The sequence below is a fragment of the Scyliorhinus canicula genome, chromosome 23 (genome assembly GCF_902713615.1).
Source record: "Scyliorhinus canicula chromosome 23, sScyCan1.1, whole genome shotgun sequence".
NCBI lineage: Eukaryota > Metazoa > Chordata > Chondrichthyes > Carcharhiniformes > Scyliorhinidae > Scyliorhinus > Scyliorhinus canicula.
Genome location: NC_052168.1, coordinates 9,089,060 through 9,112,932, shown reverse-complemented (window position 1 = coordinate 9,112,932; position 23,873 = coordinate 9,089,060). Strand labels below are relative to the sequence as shown.

Below are 23,873 nucleotides of genomic sequence, written 5' to 3'. Positions count from 1 at the left end.
TGTGGGAGGAAACCGGAGCACCCGGAGGAAACCCACGCACACACGGGGAGGATGGTTTAGCACACTGGGCTAAATCGCTGGCTTTTAAAGCAGACCAAGGCAGGCCAGCAGCACGGTTCAATTCCCGTACCAGCCTCCCCGAACAGGTGCCGGAATGTGGCGACTAGGGGCTTTTCACAGTAACTTCATTGAAGCCTACTCGTGACAATAAGCGATTTTCATTTCTCATGTGCAGACTCCACACAGACAGTGACCCAAGCCGGAATCGAACCTGGGACCCTGGAGCTGTGAAGCAACTGTGCTATCCACAATGCTACCGTGCTGCCCCTTCTGACTGTGAGTCAGTGGTCACTATCAGTTAGTAATCTGTTGGAGATCTATCCAGTATTTTGAAGAGATCACATTCCAGTCTCCATTTGCCGGGGCTGCCTGGCTTGGAGGGCGAACCTTTCACCTTCCGCCCTGGAAGAAAGAACGTCTCTAAAAGTCTCACTTCAGATCCCTGGTGGGAGATTAGAAATTGATTACATCTGACATTTGAGTGCAGTCAAAAGTGTAATAAGACCGGCAGAAAATGAAAGGGCGAAATGCACGGCAGGGGACAATCTTCTGACCTTGGGGTTCAGGCATGCTGGGATGGACCCAGAGAGAGCTGGGTAAACATGGAGATACTTACCAGTGACTGGGGTGGGGGATGGGGGATGGGGGGGGGGGGGGGGGGTCAGTAACCAGGGGATCACAGATTGAAGGGGAGGGGAGGGCAGGGAAGAGGAGGTTCTTTCTCTAGATAATTCGGGGCATAAATAGATCCCCCGAACCTGCCCCGCTATTCAATATAATCATTGATTATGTCTGCAACAACCCTCCAAAATAGCACCCTACCTAGAATGGCCTATCCCCATAACCCCATGACCCCACCCATAACCTCATGACCCCACCCATAACCCCATGACCCCACTCAACATCTTTAAACACAGTGGGGCAATTTAGACTGGTCAATCTACCTCACAAGCACGTCTTTCGGGACTTGTGGGAGGAAACCGGAGCACCCGGAGGAAACCCACGCAGACACGGGGAGAACGTGCAAACTCCACACAGTCACCAGAGGCCGGAATTGAACCTGGGTCCCTGGCGCTGTGAGGCAGCCGTGCTAACCACTGTGCCGTCCTAATTCCCTTCGAGTTTAAAGCAAGGTGTGGGCTTTGGGGTGGTTGAAGCTGATTCAGTAGTTACCTTTTCAAAAAGGAATTGCATAAATGCTTGAGATGGAATAGATAATTCAGGGCTATGAGGAAAGAGCAGAGGAGTCGGATTAACTGGATTGCACTTTCAAGGAGATAGCACAGGGCTGATGGACTGAATGGGCTGATTGCTGCAGGATTTGACGATTGTGTATTGTGACCAATCGTAGATTGTTTGATGGCTGAAGTAAAGACAGAGGAGAAATGATCCAACCATTGTCACCAGTTAGATTGGAATGCTTCTAACTATTTTTGTTGGGTTTTTTTCCGATTAAGGGGCAATTTAGCGTGGCCAATCTACCCAGCCTGCACATCTTTGAGTTGTGGGGGATGAGACCCACGCAGACACGGGGAGAATGTGCAAACTCCACATGGGCAGTGACCCGGGGGCGGGATCGAACCCGGGTCCTCGGCGCCGTGAGGTAACAGTGCTAACCCACTGTGCTGCCCTGGGATGCATCAAACTATCGATACCTTTGGTGGTGGTTCGGGTCTGGCGTACACTGCCTGAGAGTATGGGGTGGGCATTCGAAGAGGAAGGAAGTGCAGGGTTACTGGGAGAAGGCAGGGGAATGGTGTGAGGTAAACGCTCATCGGGAGAGCTGACAGAGACTCGACGGGCTGAATGGCCTCTTTCAGTTGCAGTTCTGCGATTCTGTAATCTCTTGCATGTGGTATCCTCGCTAAAAACGGAGGGATATGGAATTTGAATTTACAGCACAGAAAGAGGCCATTCTGCCCTACCAGTTCGTGCCAGTCTTCATGTTGCCCAAGAATGCCCACCTGTTCTCTACTTCTTCGAACCCCATCAGTGTGCACTCCCCGACTGGGGATACCTTCTGGGCCTATCAGCTTCTAGTATCCAAACAAGATGACTAAGCGTTCAAAAAATTATGTAAATGAGGGGATATTCGCCCTCTGTGTAATCAACATCGTTCGGAAGCTCCCAAACTCAGGGAAAAAGAAAATCGCAATGTGCTCTTGTCTGCATTTTCTGAATATCATTATCTTCCAATTGTAATTAATCTCTGCCTTGGCTCTTCAAGACTAATTATTACTCCTGCACTCTTCACGTTAATGAGTCCAGTTTGGCTTCGAATGCTTTGGAGAGCTGCACTGATTGAGGCTGAGTACACGTTCCAGTTAACCTGGAGGCTCCTTGTCAAACCTTCGATGAGAGATGTGACCAGGCAGTGATGTAAATCACACAGAGAGAGAGAGAGAGAGAGAGATTAATAGCTACCTGGGACCAAGTCAAAGGATCTGCCACCTCATTAAGGGTCTCAGAAAGTTGGGGAACATCGGCGGGTGGGGGGGGAGGGGAGGGGGGGTGGGGGTGGGGGTGGCGGGGAAAGTGGGGGGGGGGGGTGGGCCTACAATCCCTCAAGCCTGTTCTGTCATTCAGGGAAATCATGGATGATCAGCGAGCTAGCTCCACAAAAATCCATCAATCTCAATTTATAGATTACCAGTAGATCAAGCATTGGTTGCTGTTTGCGGAAGAGAATCCCAAATGCCAGCCACCTTCTCGCCTGAGGGATTTCATTTTTGTAAGATCTGGCTCAAATGTTCAGGCTATGGCCCCAGGCCAAGACGCCCCAACCAGTGCAAATAATTTCTACCCACCCCATTTTTCTTGTCTTCTACATTCCAGTCAGTACAACACATGTTTATTTGATCTTTTATTGCCCGACATTTATTGTCCATCCCTAATTGCCCTTGAGCTGAGTGTCTCGCTCGGCCATTTCAGAGAGGGGCAGTTAAGAGTCAACCACATCGTTGTGGGTCAGGAGTCACATGTAGGCCAGACCCGGGTAAGGGCGGCAGATTTCCTTCCCTAAAAGGACATTGGTGAACCCGATAGGGTTTTTACAACAATTGACAACAGCTTCATGGTCACCATTACTGAGACGAGCTCTTAATTCCAGGTTTTATTAATTGAATCTAAATTTCATCAGCTAGCATCGTGGGATTTGAACCCGCGTCCCGCAGAGCATTAACCTGGCCCTCTGGATTACCAGTCCAGCGACAATGCCACTACGCCACCATCTCCCTCCCATCATTCCTGGTACCGTGTACTCACTCCAATGCTAGCACATCCTGCCCACGGTGCGGTGCCTAGAACCCCCCACAGCACTCTGATTGCGGTCTAACTAAGGCTTTGCATGGCTGAAGCATGTCTTCCAACTTGTTAGTATTCTAGTCTGCCAGATATAAAGGCCAGCATTCCATACGGACATATGAAATAGGAGCAGGAGTGGGCCATTTGGCCCTTCGAGCCTGCTCCGCCATTCAATTTTGTGTTTCGAATTTGTTATGGGCTAGGGTTTAGAGAACCCCAAAGTGTACCATGGAGTTCACCTGACCCACAACTTTTAATAGATTGTGGTATGGGAGCACACGGCCCACTCTACAGGTGCGGTACAGCAGAAATGGAAAAGTAATTTTTAAAGCAAAACAATGTTTATTCTATGAACTCAAGTTAAACTTTTTGAAACATACAGTGGACATCTTAGCAACCATCAATTCAAATACAACCCCCAAAAATACAACACTAAGCAATCGTTAATAACTCCCCAAACAACATCCAGAAGACAGAAGAAACACCTTTTAACGGAAGCACATCAGGTTTACATTCACTACTGAAAACATTTATAATTCTGAATTCAACAAATGATCAAGAGATAGTCTTTAATGGCCAGAGAGATCAACATTACACCCGCTCTGTCTGGCTTCAGCTCCAACACTGAAAACGAAACTAAAATACACTAAAATGCAGCAAACAGCCTAAAATGAAAGTAAAAAGCTGACAAACAGCCCAACTGCACTCCCTCTCTGACATCACTGATAAACACCCATTTCTTAAAGGTACATTTCTTAGACACCCATTTCTTAAAGGTACTCTCATGACAAATTCCACATTCTCCACTATCCTCGATAACCCCCGATTCCCTTGCCTGAAATCTATCTACGTCCACCTTAAAAGTATTCAATGACCCCTGCCTCCACAGCCTTTCATTTGCCTCTCTGACTATTTTCTGCAGCTGTTCATGGCATCTTCTCGTGATCTGCGTGGCACGACCATCAAATCCCTTTGAACCTTTCTTGTTTTCAGCTTTTCCCCATTCAGAAACTACCTTGTTCTATCTCTTTCAGGTCACTTTTTAGTTCTTTTGTATTGCAGAATAGCAGAATCTGTGATATAAACAAGATCTTTGGATAGTTTATATGTAGAACTACAGCCACCTGACAGGGAGAAGCTTTGAGTTAATTGAAATAAAAAAAAAAATTAGAGCACCCAATTACTTTTTTTTTCTAATTAAGGGGCAATTTAGCGTGGCCAATCCACCTACCATGCACATCTTTTGGGTTGTGGGGGTGAAACCCACGCAAACATGGGGAGATTGTGCGAACTCCACACGGGCATTGACCTCGGGCTGGGATTCGAACCCGGGTCCTCAGTGCCGTAGGCAGCAATGCTAACCACTGTGCCACCGTGCTGCCCTAGCTAGTTGAAAATTTGATGTTAATTGATGACAAGTGAGTTACAGGATGTTCCCTATTCGAGAGACTTGGGCCAGGGGTTTATGGGATGTATAGCAATCACGTATGCTGGAAGCTACATGCATTGATACACAATATCCTGCTCTTTTCAGGCAGAAAGGACATGTACACACATTGCGCCTGTTTCAGCTGAACATAATAGGCAACGGCCATTCTCTAGTTCCGGCAAAGCCTTGGCCAATCACAGTCAACCTGCCTGGTTTGAATTTCAACAAGGCTTGGCAGTTTACTGTCAGTCATCAGTTAACTGGTGCATCCTCCATGGCCATGCCTCTGCTAACCAGAGTCCATTTGCCAACCAATCAGCACTCTCTTCTTTTGAAGTATAAATTGTTGTGTCCTTTACATGCTTCTGAATGTCCTGATGAGTGCTAGACAAGAAGCTTTGTCATGCCTGCTCTTTCAGCGATACTCGGATGTCAGATACCTGGGAGGAGTTAGTTACATGTTGAAATCTAATCAAGGCGTTCGAGTAGATTATGTAAAGAAGATATCCAGAGTTACAGGCTGAGATCTATTGGAATTATCTGGGACCGCACATTATCAAGGTGCTCGGGTGGTCGTGTGTACAACAAATACCTCGGATGAGTTACAGTCTGGAGTCTTGCGCTGTAATGTTCTGTAGTGTAGATGGGCTTTAGAGGGGTTTCACAGGTCGGCGCAACATCAAGGGCCGAAGGGCCTGTACTGTGCTGTAATGTTCCATGACTGTTGGGAATATGTAACAAAATCTGGGAATGCTCATTTAGCGCAAGGCAAGTTAACAAATTGGCACAAGCCGTTTTGAATGTAGAATAACAGATCGCCAGGAGTGAGTTACAGGCTGGAGCCTAATTGAAGGGTTTGGCAGTTTATATATAGAATAACAGATACCTGGGGATGTGTTACTGGCTGGAACCTAATTGAGAGACTCAGTTTGCTTATAAATAGATTAATGGATACCTGGGTGTGAATCACAGGCTTGAATCTAATCAAGGAGCTGATTTATATCCGGAATGATATAGCTGAGAGTGAGAATGCTGCAGAAATCTGAATGAAAGGCATAAGTAGAATGCTAGATACTAGGGGATCGCATTGTCATTGTGGTAGGACCACGGGTGAGAAATAATGAGGTCAGAGTTGACGTGGATAAATTAGTTAGCCTCAGGACAAAAACAGTGAGTGGTGGCAAATGGGTAGTTTCAGACTGGACGATGTTAGGCGGTGATGTTTCCCAAGGATTTGCTCTCAAATCTTTTTCTATAGAATCATAGAATTTACAGTGCAAAAGGAGCCCATTCGGCCCATCGAGTCTGCACCGGCTCTTGGAAAGAGCACCTCACTTAAGCCCACACCTCCACCCTATCCCCGTCAACCAGTAACCCCACCTAACCTAAGGGCAATTTATCATGGCCAATCCACCCAACCTGCACATCTTTGGACTGTGGGAGGAAACCGGAGCACCCGGAGGAAACCCATGCAGACACGGGGAGAACGTGCAGACTCCGCACAAACAGTGACCCAAGCCGGGAATTGAACCTGGATCCCTGGAGCTGTGAAACTGTGCTAACCACTGTGCTATGGTGCTGATATTTTTCTCATCCCCATTCTCCTACCATCTCCCCATAACCCCTGATCCCCTTATCAATCCAGAACCTATCTATCTCTGTCTTAAAGACACTCAGTGATTTGGACTTCACAGCCAAATGGCTCTTTTTGATATATATATATATTGTTGCAATCTCCTGGGCTAGTGTGTGGTCAATTTTAGCCCCATTTGATCTGGAGTCACAACACAATTGAAATGAATAAATAATTCTTTAGAAAAAACACCGGAGGTCTTTGCCCCTTGGCTGCCCAATAATTACACTCGAAAGGGAAAGTGCTGGAAACTCTCAGCAAGTCTGGCAGCATCTGTAGGGAGAGAAAAGAGCTAACGTTTCGAGTCCTGACGACTCTTTGTCACGCACACTTTACTGAGTAACAGATACTAAACTAATAATACTGAATCTGTAGTACAGTCCTCAATATTCTCTCTAACTATTAAACTACACTGTAACTTGACCGCATGCTATATCTCTACAATGAATTCTCGCTCTGCTCTTATCAGCTTCGCATCATTTTCTCCCAGAATTCCTAGAGATGCTGCCTTATATACAATAACTTAGTAACGCCATCTAGTGTTTGATTTACACATCGTTTCTGAGGTTAACCCTTTTCTACTCTTGTACTCTACATATCATTACAACGCCTTAACAAATGCCGTTTGCCTTTTGAAAAGAATTTAGCGTACCCAATTCATTTTTTCCAATTAAGGGGCAATTTAACGTGGCCAATCCACCTACCCTGCACATCTTTGGGTTGTGGGGGCGAAATCCACACAGACACGGGGAGAATGTGCAAACTCCACACGGACAGTGACCCAGAGCCGGGGTCGAACCTGGGACCTCAGTGCCGTGAGGCAGCAGGGCTAACCCACTGCGCCACCGTGCTGTCCCCGTTTGCCTTTTTAACGCTACATCTACTTGTTCTCCTCCGGGAAGGTGGTGAAGATGAACACTGAGTTCAAAAAGAAATCGGGTGGTCACTTGAGGGAAATAAACCTACAGGGGGCTACGGCGATAGATATGGGTTGGGTGGGGTGCAGGAGGGGCTGATTGAGTTGCTCAACAGAGAGCTAGCATGGATTCAAGGGGCCAAAGAGCCTTCTTCTATCCCATCATGCCCTTTATGAGAATATTGGGATGGTGCTCTGTGCTGCATTCATTCAATTTGTTTATAGTGTGGCCATTTGCTTGTGTCAATCTGTTGACCGGTCCTCCATTCTCATGAACATTCCCAGGTTTTGTTACAGTTTTCCAACAGTCGGAAGGCTGTGTGATGTGTTGCATCTCCAAGGTCACGTAGAGGAATGGATGCTGCAGACAATCGCGTTTGATGTTGGTGGGGGTGCAGGTGGCAGATTCCATCCTGTGACGCCGGCCGGCCAGGAAGTTTCCTCACCCTCGGCCGATCGCTGCGAGATGGGCGTCTGGAGTGAATTAGCAAAAGCCCAGGCCGGTGATGGGACACGTGAGCGGTGCTTCTGCCAAGTAGCGTCGGGCGTTGCCAGCCCCAGGGTATATATTAGCGCCAAGTCTGTGGGTCTTATTTTTGGTGACCGAGAAGTGGTCCTTCACGGCTAAGAGTCTGCGACCCGTTATACATTCAACAAACCAGCTTGCGGAAAGGATTCAAAGCTGCCTATTACACAATGGAAGGGAATGACAGAGTGTTGTTCGAATCCTCAGCCGTTCCCCTTGCCAACCTGCATTCAAATCCAGTCCACGTTTTGTTTAATGATTACATATGACACCTAGATACATAGAAGATACATAGAACTAACAGTGCAGAAGGAGGCCATTCGGCCCATCGAGTCTGCACCGGCTCTTGGAAAGAGCACCCTACCCAAGGTCAACACCTCCACCCTATCCCCATAACCCAATAACCCCACCCAACACTAAGGGCAATTTTGGACACTAAGGGCAATTTATCACGGCCAATCCACCTAACCTGCACATCTTTGGACTGTGGGAGGAAACCGGAGCACCCGGAGGAAACCCACGCACACACGGGGAGGATGTGCAGACTCCGCACAGACAGTGACCCAAGCCGGGATCAAACCTGGGACCCGGGGCTGTGATGCGATTGTGCTATCCACAATGCTACCCCCTGGTTAGCTCTTAGATGAAACAGATTGACAGGATCCAGGATCTCTCCCCCTCTCCCTTCCTCCCACCCGCTCCGCTGTTCTGAAGGTTGCTGAGGAGGATATTTTGTACTTTCTCTGATCTGTTCAGGTAGATTGTAGTTTCTGATCTTACACCTGGCTGCTCCATCGCTTCCTCTAACTTTATTCTGCCTCTTAAATGTCAACCCCCCGAGGCAGCAACGGTGCTTTTCAAACCTAGTTTCTTGGTGGAGACGAGCCTTTATCCCACTGGTAGCCACCCAGCCACTATTATCAGAAAGCACAGGGTTCAACCCTTCGATTTCCTTCAAATTCGTTTTCAAATCCCTGCCCTGGTATCCATTGTTCCCTGCCTCCTGCGATCTCCTCTACCCCACAACCCTTTGCGATCTCTGCCTTCCCCCCGATTCTGGCCTCCTGAGCATCTTTGGGTTTCATTGTTTAACCATTGCCAGTGGCGCCTTCAGCTGCCTAAGTGCTAAGTCAGAGGTGAGTGCGCCCCCATGAGACATTTTATTGACCGTTGCCCACGCGCCGGGCCGCCACATTCTGCTCATTTCCCGCCCGCGAGGTTTTTTTTCCTGCCGGTATGACCGAAGTGATTCGCACGTCAAGCGAGGGCGAGTGAGGTGAGGAGCGAGCTGATCGCTCACAGCATTGACTGCGAGAGCCGTGGGCTCTCTCTGCGTCACAGACTCGTAGAGTCAAAGAGTCTTACAGCGCAGAAAGAGGCCCTTCGCCCATCGTGTATGTGCTGGCCATCGTGTCTGGGCAGCAGGGTGGCACAGTGGTTAGCACTGCTGCCTCACAGTGCCAAGGACCCGGGTTTAATTCCAGCCTCGGGGGCGGGGGGGGGGGGGGGGGGTGGGACACACGACGACGACTGTGTGGCATCTGCTTGTTCTCCCCGTGTCTGCGTGGGTTTCTTCCGGGCGGCCCCGGGTTGGGCGCTCCTTCAGGGGTCGGCGCAGACTCGATAGGCTGAATAGCCTTCTGCACTGTCGGGATTCTATGACCGAGCACCTATCTATTCTAATCCCATTTTCCAGCAGTTGGTCCGTAGCCTTGTGCGCTACGGCACTGCAAATGCTCATCCAAATGCTTCTGAAGTGTTGTGAAGGTTCCCGCCTCCACGACCCTTTCAGGCCGCGAGTTCCAGACTCCCACCACCTTCTGGATGAAAACGTTTTTCCTCGAATCCCCCCTAAACCTTACGTTAAATCTATGCCCCCTGGTTATTGACCCCTCAAATAATGGGAAAAGATTCTTCCCAACTACCCCATCTATGTCCTTCATAATTCTATACACCTCGATCAGATTCCCCCTCAGCCTTCTCTGCCCTAAGATAAACAACTCCAGCCTAACCTGCCTCTTTGTTCTTTCTTGGGAAATAGGCAACATGTTTAGATAAAGGATCTGGATCGGCTCGGGCTGGGAGGGCCGAAGGGCCTGTTACTGTTCTGTAATTTTCTTTGTTCTTTGTTCTTTGTTTTTTTGTTTTTTGTTCTTTGTTTTTTTTTAGCTTTGTTTTTGTTCTTTGTTCTTTTAGCTTTGTTCTTTGTTCTTGTTCTTGTTCTTTCTTTTCACAGCTGAACCGCTCCAGCCCAGGCAACATCCTGGTGAATCTCCTCTGCACCCTCTCTCGTGCAAGCACTTCCTTTCCTATAATGTGGCGATCAGAACTGCACACAGTACTCTAGCTGTGGTCTAGCGAGGGTTTTATACAGCTCCATCATAACCTCCCTGTCCTTAGATTCTATGCCCCGGCCAATAAAGGCAAGTATCCCCTATGCATTTTTAACCACCTTATCTACTGTTCTGTTGAACTTAGGGATCTATGGACATTCATCCCAAGGTCCCTCTGGTCCTCTGTACTCCCTCGTGTCCAACCATTCCCGTACCAGCCTCCCCGGACAGGCGGCGGAATGTGGCGACTAGGGGCTTTTCACAGTAACTTCATTGAAGCCTACTCGTGACAATAAGCGATTTTCATTTCATTTTTTCATTTCATTGTGCATTCACTTGTCTTGTTCGTCCTCCCAAACTTCACACTCTTCAGGATTAAATCCCATTTGCCACTGTTCTACCCATCTGACCAGCCCATCTATATCGCCCTGTAATCTAAGGCTTCCCTCCTTACTGTTTACTACACCACCAATTTTCGTGTCATCTGTGAACTTGCCGATCATACTGCCCACATTCACATCTAGATCATTAATGTGCACGACAAACATGAGGGGGCCCAGCACCCATCCCTGCGGAACCCCACTGGACACATGCTTCCGGTCACCGAAACAACCTTCGACCATCGCCTTCTGCTTCCTGTCACCCGTCCTGAAGCCAATTTTAAGTTCAGTTTGCCAAATTGCTCTGGGTCCCATGGGCTCGTACCATCTTGACCAGTCTCCCACGCGGGACCTTCTCAGAAGCCTTACTGAAGTCCACGTAGACTGCATCAACTCCACTGCCCTCATCTACACACCTAGTCACCTCGAAACATTCAATTAAATTTGTTAGACATGATCTCCCCTTAACAAAGCCATGCTGACTATCCTTAATTAATCATTGCCTCTCCAAATGGAGGTTAATTCTGTCCCTCAGATTTTTTTCCAATAATTCGCCTACCACTGATGTTAGACTCACTGGTTTATAATTACTTGATTTGCCTCCACTTCCCTTCTTGAATAATGGCGCCACAGGGAGACAGTGGCGTAGTGGTATTGTCGCTGGGCTAGTAGTCCCGAGTCATGCTCTGGGGACCTGGGTTCGAATCCCGCCACTGCAGATGGTGAAATTTGAATCTAATAAAAATCTGGAATTAAAAATCTAAAAGAAATCATTGTCGATTGTTGTAAAAACCCATCTGGTTCGCTAATGTCCTTTAGGGAAGGAAATCTGCCGTCCTTACCCGGTCTGGCCTACACGTGACTCCAGAACCACAGGAAATGTGGCGGACTCTTAAGTGCCCCCTCGGATGGGCAATAAATGCTGGCTCAGCCAGCGATGCCCACTTTCCAAGAACAAATAAATAAGAAATTAGCTGTCCTCCAGTCCTCTGGCGCCTCTCCTCCAAGAGAATTTGAAAATTAGCATCAGAGCCCCCTCACAGCAGCTCAGAGTACATCTCATCTGGGCCTGGGGACTTATCCACTATTAAGTGGATTAAGCCCACTAAAACAGCTAACGTCCCTCCCTCTCAATGCTGTTCAATCATATCACAGTTCCCCTGCCTGCCTCTCTATATCTCCATCATCCTTCTCCACAGTGAACACCGACGCAAAATACTCATTTAATTCCACAATTATGTCTTCTGGCTCCACGCACAGGCCCCGAATGGACCCTACTCTTTCCCTGGTTATCCTCCTGCTCTTAACATACTTACAAAACACCTTGGGATTTTCCTTTATTTTTCCCACCTGTGTTTTTCCATGTCACCTCGTCGCTCTCCTCATTTCTATTTTAAGGACTCCCCCCCCTCCCCCGTGCTTTCTACACTCCCCTCGGGCATCCTACAGTCGGTCTGCGGCGGAGAGTTTTAATCTCATTCCGAAAGGCGGCTCATCCTTTTGCTCAGCCGACGAAGGCGTTGCCGTGGGCTCTCCCCTCTGTTGCTAAGCTGATGCTGCGGGTGCCGTGGTGAGGCCATCCCCGTTGCCGTGCTCACGTGAGCCACAGGCCATTCCTGTTGCCATGCCGATGATCATGCCAATCCTTGTTGCTAAGCAGATGTTGTCGCCGTAGATCATTCCCTGCTGCTGAACAGGTGTTGCCATTGGCCGTCTCACGTTGACAGGAGCTGTTGCGCGATGTTGAGCTGATGGGGCCGCGACAGGTTCTGGAGTGTTTGGCACCACAGGATCTCAAATTATTGTTTGGCCTTGAGTTGAATTTTCTCCCTGCGTTCATCCTGAATCTGTCTTCCCCCAGCCGCAGAATATTACTTTTTTTAATGACGAGGCGGGCGGTAGATAGATTTTTTTTTTTTTTTTTTTTAGAACAGTACAGCACAGAACAGGCCCTTCGGCCCTCGATGTTGTGCCGAACAATGATCACCCTATTTAAACCCACGTAACCCGTATCCCAACAATCCCCCCATTAACCTTACACTACGGGCAATTTAGCATGGCCAATCCACCTAACCCGCACATCTTTGAACTGTGGGAGGAAACCGGAGCACCCGGAGGAAACCCACGCACACACGGGGAGGACATGCAGACTCCACACAGACAGTGACCCAGCCAGGAATCGAACCTGGGACCCTGGAGCTGTGAAGCATTGATGCTAACCACCATGCTACCGTGAGGCCCCCTGCAGGGTCTGCGTAACGCAGCATCTCGCTCCCAGCACAATCCTAGCAGCGAGGGCTGACCACGCCAGGCCCTGCTCTTAAGATATAGGAGCAGAATTAGGCCATTTGGCCCATCGAGTCTGCACCGCCATTCGATCATGGACTCATCCTGGACTTAACTCTCCCGTCCTGCCCGTTCTCCATAACCCTTCAACCCATTACCCATTAAAAATCTGTCTAACTCCTCCTTAAATTTACTCAATGTCCCAGCATCCATTGCACTCCGGAGTAGCGAATTCCACAGATTCACGACCCTTTGAGAAAAATAGTTTCTCCTCATCTCTGTTTTAAATTTGCCGCCTCTGATCCGAAGACTAAGACCTCTCGTTCTAGAATGCCCCACAAGAGGAAGCATCCGCTCCACGTCTACCTTATCCATACCTTTTATCATCTTGTATACCTCAATTAGATCTTCTAAACTTGAGAGCGTAGAGGCCTAAACTGTTCACTCTCTCTTCCTACGACAAACGCCTCATCTCTGGAATCAATCTAGTGAACCTCCTCTGAACTGCCTCCAATGCCACCACATATTTCTAAGGGGACCAAAACTGTGCACAATACTCCAGGTGCGGTCTCAGCGATGCCTTGTATCGTTGTAACAACACTTCTTATACTAGGGGCTGGTTTAGCATACTGGGCTAAATCGCTGGCTTTGAAAGCAGACCAAAGCAGGCCAGCAGTACGGTTCAATTCCCGTACCAGCCTCCCCGAACAGGCGCCGGAATGTGGCGACTAGGGGCTTTTCACAGTAACTTCATTTGAAGCCTACTTGTGACAATAAGCGATTTTCTAGGGGCTGTTTAGCAGAGGGGCTAAATCGCTGGCTTTGAAAGCAGACCAAGGCAGGCCAGCAGCACGGTTCAATTCCCGTACCAGCCTCCCCGAACAGGCGCCTGAATGTGGCGACTAGGGGCTTTTCACAGTAACTTCATTTGAAGCCTATTTGTGACAATAAGTGATTTTCATTTCATACTCTATTTCTTTAGTTAGAATTGCCAACATTCCATTCGCTTTCTTTCGTTTTCTGCGACTCATAAACAAAGACCTCCAGATCCCTCTGTTTTGAGCCTGCTTTTCTGTTTGCTCATTACCAGCCCCAGGTAGTTGCCGTCCATCCCGTACCTGGGAAGCTTGTACTCCACGAGTCAGATGGGGAGGCCAATGATGATTTTCCCGTGGGGGTTATGACATTTTTCTTTCCCCCCCCCCCCCCTCCTCTCAGCTGCCCCTTGCCAAGCTCTCTGGCTACCCAAACACCCGGCCTGTTGAATGCTCTTCTGGATGCTCTCCCCACCCGCCACCCACAACTCCTCCGGGGTATTATCTTGTGTTCTGACCCATTTAAAGAGCTACATTTCCATTCCCTGGGCGGGGTTCTCCCCCACCCGGCGGGGCGGGGGGGGGGTTCCGGCAGGACGGAGTGGCGTGAACCACTCTGGCGTCGGGCCACCCCAAAGGTGCGGAATCCTCCGCAGCTTTAGGGACCAAGCCCTCATTTGTACGGGCTAGGCCGGCGCCGGAGTGGTTTGCGCCCCGCCAGCCGGCGGGAAAGGCCTTTGGCGCCACGCCAGCCGGTGCCGAAGGGACTCCGCCGGCCGGCGGTAGCCCGCGCATGCGCGGGAGCGTCAGCGGCTGCTGACGTCATCCCCGAGCATGCGCAGGGGGGTCACCTCCACGTCGGCCATCGCGGAGGATGACACGGCCGACGCGGAGGGGAAAAAGTGCCCCCGCGTCATAGGCCCGCCCGCGGATTCATGCTGTCCACGGCGATTCTCCGACCTGGCGGGGGGTCGGAGAATCCCATCCCCTGTTCCTCAAAAGGTACCTCGCGTCCAGCTCCTTAACCTCAGTTCTTGATGCTTTGACTCTTGTTACTGTCGTGGCCTCCTTTGGCCCTGTTCAACCAATTAATTGTGTCCCTATGTTGACATTGGCCAGTTCCTCTTTCCTGTTGTCTTCACTTAAGAACGGGGAGTCATTCCTTTAGCCACCGCCATTCTCATGGCCAACATCTCTTCACCATTCGTCCTTTTCCTTCATTTCCCTCAAATTTTCCTCCATCTATCCCAAAATCCATTCTGTTTTTGCTCATTCCACCCATTTTTAATTGTCCAATCAGGGAAGCTTTCTGCGGTGGCATGGTGGCACTGTGGTTAGCACTGCTGCTTCAGAGCACCAGGCACCCTGGTTCGAATCCGGTCTTGGGTGACTGTGTGGAGTTCCCACGTTCTCCCCGTATCTACGTGGGTTTCCTTTTCGGGTGCTCCGGTTTCCTCCCACAGCCCAAAGATATGCAGGTTAGGCGGATTGGCCATGATAAATTGCCCCTCAGTGTCCAAAAGGTTGGGTGGGGTTACCGTTATAGGCTGGCGACCTAGGTAAGTTGTTCTTTCAGAAGGTTGGTGAATACTCAATGGGCCGAATGGCCTCCTTCTGCACTGTGGGGATTCTATGATTCTATAATCCCAACACAACAAGTACTGCTCACACGCAAGTTATTTTAAGAATAGATGTGCAGTGTAGGTAGATAGGCCGCTCTAAATTGACCCTTAATTGGAAAGAAATAATTGGGTACTCTAAATTTATTTAAAGAACGTTTGACCGAAAGTGTGCAGAGTTCTACCCAGGGTCCTGACAAATACTCATCTTTCAACAACTGTAAACTTGCATGCGTGTAAATTGACCGCTGTACTGCCTACATTTGCAACCGTGACTACACTTCAAGATGACCTCGTTGGCTGTAAAGCGCTTTGGGATGCACTGGGGTTGGGAATGATGCCGGAGAAAATGCAAAGCATTCTTCCCCCTGTTGAAAATAAATATTGTCATTTCCTCTGTCTTTTTTCTTGATCGGTATCAAAATTGATTTGAGTACACCGTGTAAAAGAAGCTTAATCGAAGACTGTGCTTCTGATCTTTTAACGTGTGAGCGATGTCGCTTTCTCGACAAAGCTCCAGCTAAGTTCTTACAGAGTCTCCAACAGCCACAGATGAAGTGCTCAGACTCGGCGAGATTCAATTAAACCCAGGAGGTCTCCCCCAGGGATTAACGCGCAGAAACAGATGGCAGCAAGCTGCATGCGAAGCAGGAGCAGAGCTGAACTCCTCAAACTGGCGCAGTTCTCAAACATAAAAATTAATTCTCGGGAAGAGGGCGGTGCTGGCTGTTGTGTTCTGCTTCTTCATGTAGCATAAGCTGCTTCCTTGATGTATACTCTGGCAAAGGAAGGTTCAGACTTGGAGATAGGTTTAACACATTTATTGAACAGTTAACAATTCTCCCACTTGAGTTCGACTCTCCTGATAATCTTACTATAGTAACTCGATCTAACTAACCAGTCTGCTCTAAGCCACGTGGTGGGTGTGATGCTTCCTGATCTGCCCCTGTCTCTCTGAGTGTCGCCTATGGAAAGAGGAAGAGCATGTGTGCCCTGTCCTTTTATATGGGTCGCCCCCTTGCGGTACGGTCACCTCTGGGTGTGTCTTGACTGCCCATTGGTTGTGTCCTATCTTACTGACCTATTGGTTGAATGTCTGTGTGCCGTGATGTCTCTGGTGCTCCCCCTAGTGTTTACCTAGTCCTAGTGTATCTACATTAACCCCTTGTGTAGCTACAGTGATGCATGTCACCACTCTGGCATACCCCGGCATTTATTGCCCATCCATATTGAGGAAGGGATGGCGAGCCTCTTTCTTGAACCGCCGCAGTCGGTGCAGTTGAAGGTGGTGCCGTAGCCCAATGAGGTAGGGAATGCCGAGCCCACAACCGAGGTTTTTGACCCAAGGAGGATGAGGAAATGGCCGATACATGTCCAGGTTGGATCGGAGGGTGTTCTGAATCGAGGGCTGGCAGTCCAGAGCAGCACTGAGGCGGTGCAACCCTGGCGGAGGTGCTGTCTTTCCGATGAGATGTTGCAGCGAGGCTGCATCGGTCTGCCCAGGTAGCTGTAAGCGATCGCAAGGCATCGTTACAGGAGGCAGTCCGCCAGTAACCCAGAGACCCATGGATCCAGGTTCAAATCCTGCAGAAATTTGAGTTCAATAGAAATCTGGAAATAAAAGCCTAATGGTGACCTGGTCATCTGCTTTACTTTGGAGAAGGAAATCTGCGGTCCTTACCCAGCCTGGCCTACATCTGACTCCAGACCCACAGCGTGGTGGTCTCTTAACGGCCCTCTGGCCATATTCAAGGGCAATAAATACTGGTCCAGCCAACGAATTAAAAGATGACATAGAGAGACTAAAATTATGGGCAGGATTCTCCGTTTGAGAGACTGTGCTCTCCCCTCGGAGACGAATCGCCCACTTTGCGCTCATGCGAATCACCCACTGATTTGCGCTTATGCGAATCGCCCACTGATTTGCGCTCACGCGAATCACCCACTGATTTGCGCTCACGCGAATCGCCCACTGATTTGCGCTCACGCGAATCGCCCACTGATTTGCGCTCACGCGAATCGCCCACTGATTTGCGCTCACGCGAATCGCCCACTGATTTGCGCTCACGCTGCAGGTTTATGCCTGCCGGGGATTGCGAGCGACCGAGGCAGCGGAATGGGACTGGCACCACCTTTTCTCGCCCGACACCGGATTCTCCGCCATTTTGGGAATACGGCCACTGGCGGCAGGCGGCAGAGAAGCCAGCCCCGTATCTCTCAATCAACATCACTAGGAAAAAAAAAACAGATCTGTGTTCATTAATATGTGGCTGTCAATGGGATCTTGCTGTGCGCAGATTAGCTGCTGCGTTCCCTACGTTACACCGACGACTACACTTCAGAAGTATGTCATTGGCTTTGTGAGTTATATCAATTAAGGTCTTATGCCCTCTGCGTTTCATCACCTGAATTCAAATCTTACGTACCCCAAGATGAACCAAAGTCAGATTTGTACTCATTCGCCATTGAGCTCAGAGGGAGGCCATTCATCCCATGTGTGCCCATGCTAGCTCCTTGAAAGAGCAAACCAATTAGATTCCCCCTCCCTGACAAATTTGCAATTCCCCAATTCCCTTTTGGAAGTTCTTGTTTAATTTAATGCAACCACCCCATCCCAGTTGGCAACCGCTCGTTGCTTGAAGATAAATTCTATCCTCGTCGCCCCTCTAGTTTTGTTGACGCTTTCTTTGCATCCGTTTCCCCTGGTTACCGACTCTGCCGCCATTTTTGAGGGGTGAAACCATGGAGGAGCGGGTCGGGGGGGGGTGGTGGGAGAAGGAGGTGGAATTTTAAAACAAATTTGTAAATGTACCAGCCTCCCCGGACAGGCGCCGGAATGTGGCGACTAGGGGCTTTTCACAGTAACTTCATTTGAAGCCTACTCGTGACAATAAGCGATTTTCATTCTTTTTTCGTTTCACAAGACCATAAGACGTAGGAGAAGGAGCCGGCCATTCGGCCCAACGTGTCTGCTCCACCATTCAATGAGATCGTGACTGATCTGACGTGATAATCCTCAACCTTATCCCGCCTTATCTCCGCAACCCTCGATTCCCTTTTACCGTACCGATGTGTGCGTGCGACTTTCCTTCGCCTCCTCCCTGCTCAGGTGAATAGTCCAACGCTGTCCTGTCTCTGCACCTAACTGAATTAAGGCCCTCATCGCTCGGACCTTCCGAGGAAATCACCTCTGCTCCACCTCTAAGGAATTGTCTTTCCAAAAGCATTGGACCAGAATAGTGTTTTTTTTTTTTGCAAAGGTTTAGCAAAACCTTCTTGCCTGTGTGTACAACAGTCCAGGATTCCAGATGCTTTTAAAAAAATATACAGTCTTTTGAAGTCCATTGGGAAAATCAGACGGAAAGTCACCTTGGCACGCGGGCTAAGAAGTGCTGTAACTCACTCGTGAACCTCAGCAGAATGAAGACCTGAAATTTTTTTTTTTTTACAGATGCCTCGTTTAAAAAAAAAACTATTCTGTAATTAATTAGGGATAGAGGGATCAGGTGAACTGCTGCGTGCGAGGTGCTCGTTCAGAGGAGATTTCACATCCTGACAATCCACCATACACAATTAGAAAACCATTAACCGAGAGTTGTACAAAGAATTTATGGAAATGATATGTAAATTGTCTGACAGAGAGAGTTATATACGATCAAGGCTCCCTGCTTCAGCCCGAATTCTTTCTGCATTGCACTGACGCACACGACTGTGGCTTCAGGGACATGTTTCAAACCAGCTGATCACTCCAGACATGTCAGTAAAATTCACGTCAACTCCGTATTTATCCGTTCTGTCTTCCTGAAAATGAAAAAAAAAATGGAAAGTGAAATGAAAATCGCTTATTGTCACGAGTAGGCTTCAAATGAAGTTACTGTGAAAAGCCCCTCGTCGCCACATTCCGGCACCTGTCCGGGAGGCTGGTACGGGAATTGAATCGCGCTGCTGGCCTGCCTTGGTCTGCTTTAAAGGCCAGCTATTTAGCCCTGTGCTAAACCAGCCCTTATTCGTACTCTTCCCCCGTTTATTGTCCGTTTCCCATTTCCCCATCTCTCGAAACATGTTTACGTTAGCGGACGGCATTCTCCGACCGTTGGAATTCTTTTTTCCTGCTGGCAGTGCAGACCCACCCCCGGGTTTCCCGGGGACGTGGGGGTGGTTACAGTGGGAAATCCCACTGGAAGGTAGAATCCCGGCGCCAGCGAAGGGGGCGCGGCCGAGTGACCACGCGGCTGGCGGAGCGGAGAGTCCCGCCCACTTCTTCCGATGTCCGCTGGCGCTCCCGGTAGAAGGGACACGGGATCACAGAGTCTCCAGACCGAAGCTCCCAGGACGGAAACTCCCAACGCGTCAGCCGGGGAATGTGGTGGGAGCTCGATTTGGCAGGAGGCCAGAAATCGGTTTCCCGAAGGCCGGATGAAGCGTAGGGATTTCGTCCTCGGGGGATTTAGAGGCGGGTCAAGCTTCCCAGCGGACAACGTCAGGAAACCATTTCGCACGCCCGCCATGACGCTCATTAAAAGGCCTGCCCCACTCGGATTAAGTTGCGCCCCCCCCCCCCCATCCCCCATTCCCGCTGAGAAATTAGTGTTCATTTGTGCTACTGCGTGGAAATGGCCGAGTTTCACTTCTTCCATGTTTAACGGTGCATCGTTGCAGCGTTGTCCACTTTGGGGAGCGTCTGCGAACGGCAGCCCGTGATTTGAGACGGCAAATTACGTTGAGGGTGACCAAGGCCGGATTGGTGGGAGGGAGGGTGGAGCAGCGGCCGGATAAAGGTGGGCGGGTCAACGCAGGCTGTCTGGGTGCACTTTAAATTAGGGGCCAGGACCCCCATGAGGTAACGGCGACTTCCTGCCAACCCCCCCTTCCCCCGCCCCATCCCACCGCCAGAATCGAGATGCTCCTCGCGGACGCATATTTAATAAGCTCACCAACGTGAGACCGCGTGCGATCCTCCAACCCCCCCCCCTCCCACCAGCACCCCCCTTCCTCCCGCCCCCCCCCCCCTACCAGCCTATCCCCCCCAGTGGGAATCATCCTCACCTCCGCACCCGCCATAGAACTTTCAGAGCAGTAGATTCCACCCCCACACCCCCCATCCCAGGGCCAGCGCTGAGGGGGTGCTGGACTGTCAAAAGAGACGCTAAACCGAGGCTCCATCTACCTTCCTCAGCAGAATGGAAAAGATCCGTTGGTCACTATCCAGAAGGTGGGCCAGTGGGATGAGTTGCGGTGGGTGGGTTTGGGGGGGGGGGGAGAGCGGGCGCGGTTTCCCCTGTATTCTGGCCAATATTTAACCCTCAAGCAACATCACTTAAAAGCGGAGCGGATTATCCGGCCTTAGTCACGTTGCTGTCTGTGGGATCCTGCTGTGCGCAGATTGGTTGCAACGGTTTCGAAAAACAAAAACAAAACGGTGACCGAACTTCAAAATGACTCCGCCTGGCCGCAGAGCATTTCCAGACGTCCTGGAAACTTTATAACTTTCGAGTCATTATTTTGGCTGACACAGTGCAGGAAGAGTCTGTGTTTTCCTTTCTCTGTGCACAGTTCTCGTTGGGCCCTGTCCCCCATCGCCGCGACCCCTTTTGTCCGACTCCGGCTTATCGTTTTTCTTTGCCTCTCGGCCTCACTCTGTATTTTCTGAACATTCCCTCGCCTCGTCGGACAAAGGACTCGCTCTCTCCGAGTGCTGTCACTTTGATCCAATTACATTCTCAGCACATTTATCGTCGAGGTTGAACAGTTTGTCAGTGAAATTCTTTCTCCGCGCAGCACCATGTTTTCATTCTCTGCCGCGGTTGGCATGACAACACTCGTGGGCCATTGACACACTGGGCCTTGACTGAAACCAATATTCCGTCGCAGTTCCTTTCCATCCGCAATGTTGTGCTGTCTGCATGTGAGGCGGGAGATGCACAAAGGCACCGGGGAGTCCGTGACCTTGACTGGGTGGATGGGACAAGGAGGGGTTAGGGGATCAAGATCCATCTGAGGGCACACGGTTCAAACATCATAGAATCATAGAATTTACAGTGCAGAAGGAGGCCACTCGGCCCATTGAGTCTGCACCAGCCCCTGGAGAGAGCACCCAAGTCCACACCTCCACCCTATCCCCGTAACCCGGTAACCCCACCCAACCTCTTTGGGCACCGAGGGCAATTTTAGCACGGCCAAGCCACCTGACCTGCACGTCTTTGGGGACTTGTGGGAGGAAACCGGAGCACCCGGAGGGAACCCACGCAGACACGGGGGGAGAACGTGCGAGACTCCGAACAGACAGTGACCCAAGCCGGGAATCGAACCCGGGGCCCTGGAGCTGTGAAGCAACGGTGGTAACCACTGCGCTACCGTGCCGCCCATCGGCACGTTCTCTCCTTTCCACTACTGCATCCTCACCACTGTGCAATTGCTGGGGGGGGGGGGGGGGGGAGGGGGGGGGGGGGGGGGGAGGGGGGGGGGGGGTCAGTTCTTTGGACATTGACCATTCCTTCACCTTGGCCAACTGTGTTTAAATGGTATTCCTGGAGGTTGCGTCACATGGTGTGCCGCCCCCTCACGCTCCAGCCATTCAAGTTCATCCTTGCGGCGCTGCGGCTTTCCTGCGGCCAATCAGAAAGCAAAGAGCTCCATGACCCAATTGGATGATGCTAGACAACCAGCCGATCACCCTTTCCTCCCTCGCCCCCTTTTCAATATTTTTGTAGATCTGGTGGAGAGAGATGTTCGGAGAAAATGCCGAAATACGCAATTCTTTTCTGACGTCCCGTTGGTTTCTCTCCAGCGTTGCACACACACACAGCAGTGTCCTGGGAGATTGATCTTCAATCCCTGGCCAATCTTGGCGAGTTGACATCCCTATAATCTTCTGCTCTTTATCAGGCCGATTCCTGGGATGAAGGGGCTGTCGTGGAGATTCTAGTTGTTTACAGCACAGAAAGAGGCCATTCGACCAATCGTGTCCACCCTGGCCAACAAAGATCTAACTACACCAATCGCATTTTCCAACCCTTGGCCCAGAGCCCCTGGAGGTTACGACTGCGCAAGTGAGTATCTAACTACTTCCTCAATGTTACAATAGTTTCTGACTTGAACACCCTTTGAGCCGGTGATTTCTGGACTCCCACCAGCCTTAGGTGAATTGGACATTCTGAATTCTCCCTCTGTGTACCCGAACAGGCGCCGGAGTGTGGGCTACTGCAGCCCATATGCTGTAGGTACACCCACCGTGCTGTTAGGGAGGCAGTTGCAGGATTTTGACCCAGCGGCAGTGATGGAAGGAACTGGTGAAGTATTTCCAACTCAGGATGGTGGGCGACTTGGAGAGGAACTTGGCTGCCGTCGTCCTTCCAGGTGGTAGTGGTTGTGGGTTCGGAAGGTGCTGGCAAAGGAGCCTAGGTGAGCTGTTGTAGTGTATCTTGTAAAAGAACACAGAACAAAGAAAAGTACAGCACAGGAACAGGCCCTTCGGCCCTCCAAGCTTGCGCCGACCATGCTGCCCGTCTAAACTAAAATCTTCTACACTTCCGGGGTCCGTATCCCTCTATTCCCATCCTATTCATGTATTTGTCAAGATGCCCCTTAAATGTCACTATTGTCCCTGCTTCCACCATCTCTTCCGGCAGCGAGTTCCAGGTACCCACTACCCTCTGTGTAAAAAACTTGCCTCGTACATCTTCTCTAAACCTTGCTCCTCGCACCTTCAACCTATGCCCCCTAATAATTGACCCTTCTACCCTGGGAAAAAACTTCTGACTATCCACTCTGTCTATGCCCCTCATAATTTTGTAGACCTCTATCAGGTCGCCCCTCAACCTCCGTCGTTCCAGTGAGAACAAACCGAGTTTATTCAACCGCTCCTCATAGCTAATGCCCTCCATACCAGGCAACATCCTGGTAAATCTCTTCTGCACCCTCTTTAAAGCCTCCACATCCTTCTAGTAATGTGGTGACCAGAATTGAACACCGTACAAGTGGCCTAACTAAGGTTCTATACAGCTGTAACATGACTTGCCAATTCTTATACTCAATGCCCCGGCCAATGAAGGCAAGCATGCCGTGTGCCTCGACTATCTTCTCCACCTGTGTTGCCCCTTTCAGTGACCTGTGGACCTAGATCTCTCTGACTGTCAATACTCTTTATGGTTCTACCATTCACTGTATAAAATATGTACATGGTATGCACAGCTGCCACTGTGCGTCAGTGCTGGAAATTAATGTTCAAGGTGGTGGATGGGATGTCGATCGTACAGGCCACTTTATCCTTGATGGTGTTGAGAGTCTTGAGTGTTGTTGGAGTTGCACTCATCCAGCCAAGGGGAGAGTATTCCATTGCACTCCTGACTTGTGCCTTGTAGATGGCGGACATGCTTTGGGGAGTCAGGAGGTGAGTTCAAAAAAAATTGAGGGGAATGATCCATTATTGAGGGGAGGGGGGAATGAACAATTGTTGGGACACAATCTCAGACTGAAGGGACGATCCTTTAAAACAGAGATGAGGAGGAATTTCTTCAGCCAGAGGGTGGTGAATCTGTGGAACTCTTTGCCGCAGAAGGCTGCGGAGGCCAAAT

General features: G+C 49.9%; 1 long non-coding RNA gene across 1 annotated transcript in view; it reads right to left on the bottom strand.

Annotated features, from left to right (window-relative positions):
* Window positions 1-18,906: 18,906 nt before the first annotated feature.
* Window positions 18,907-23,873, bottom strand: part of LOC119956339 — a 29,746-nt gene continuing 24,779 nt past the window's right edge. Inside the window, exon 3 of the long non-coding RNA XR_005458633.1 lies at window positions 18,907-19,101. This is a non-coding gene — a long non-coding RNA (uncharacterized LOC119956339). The remainder of the gene's footprint in view (window positions 19,102-23,873) is intronic.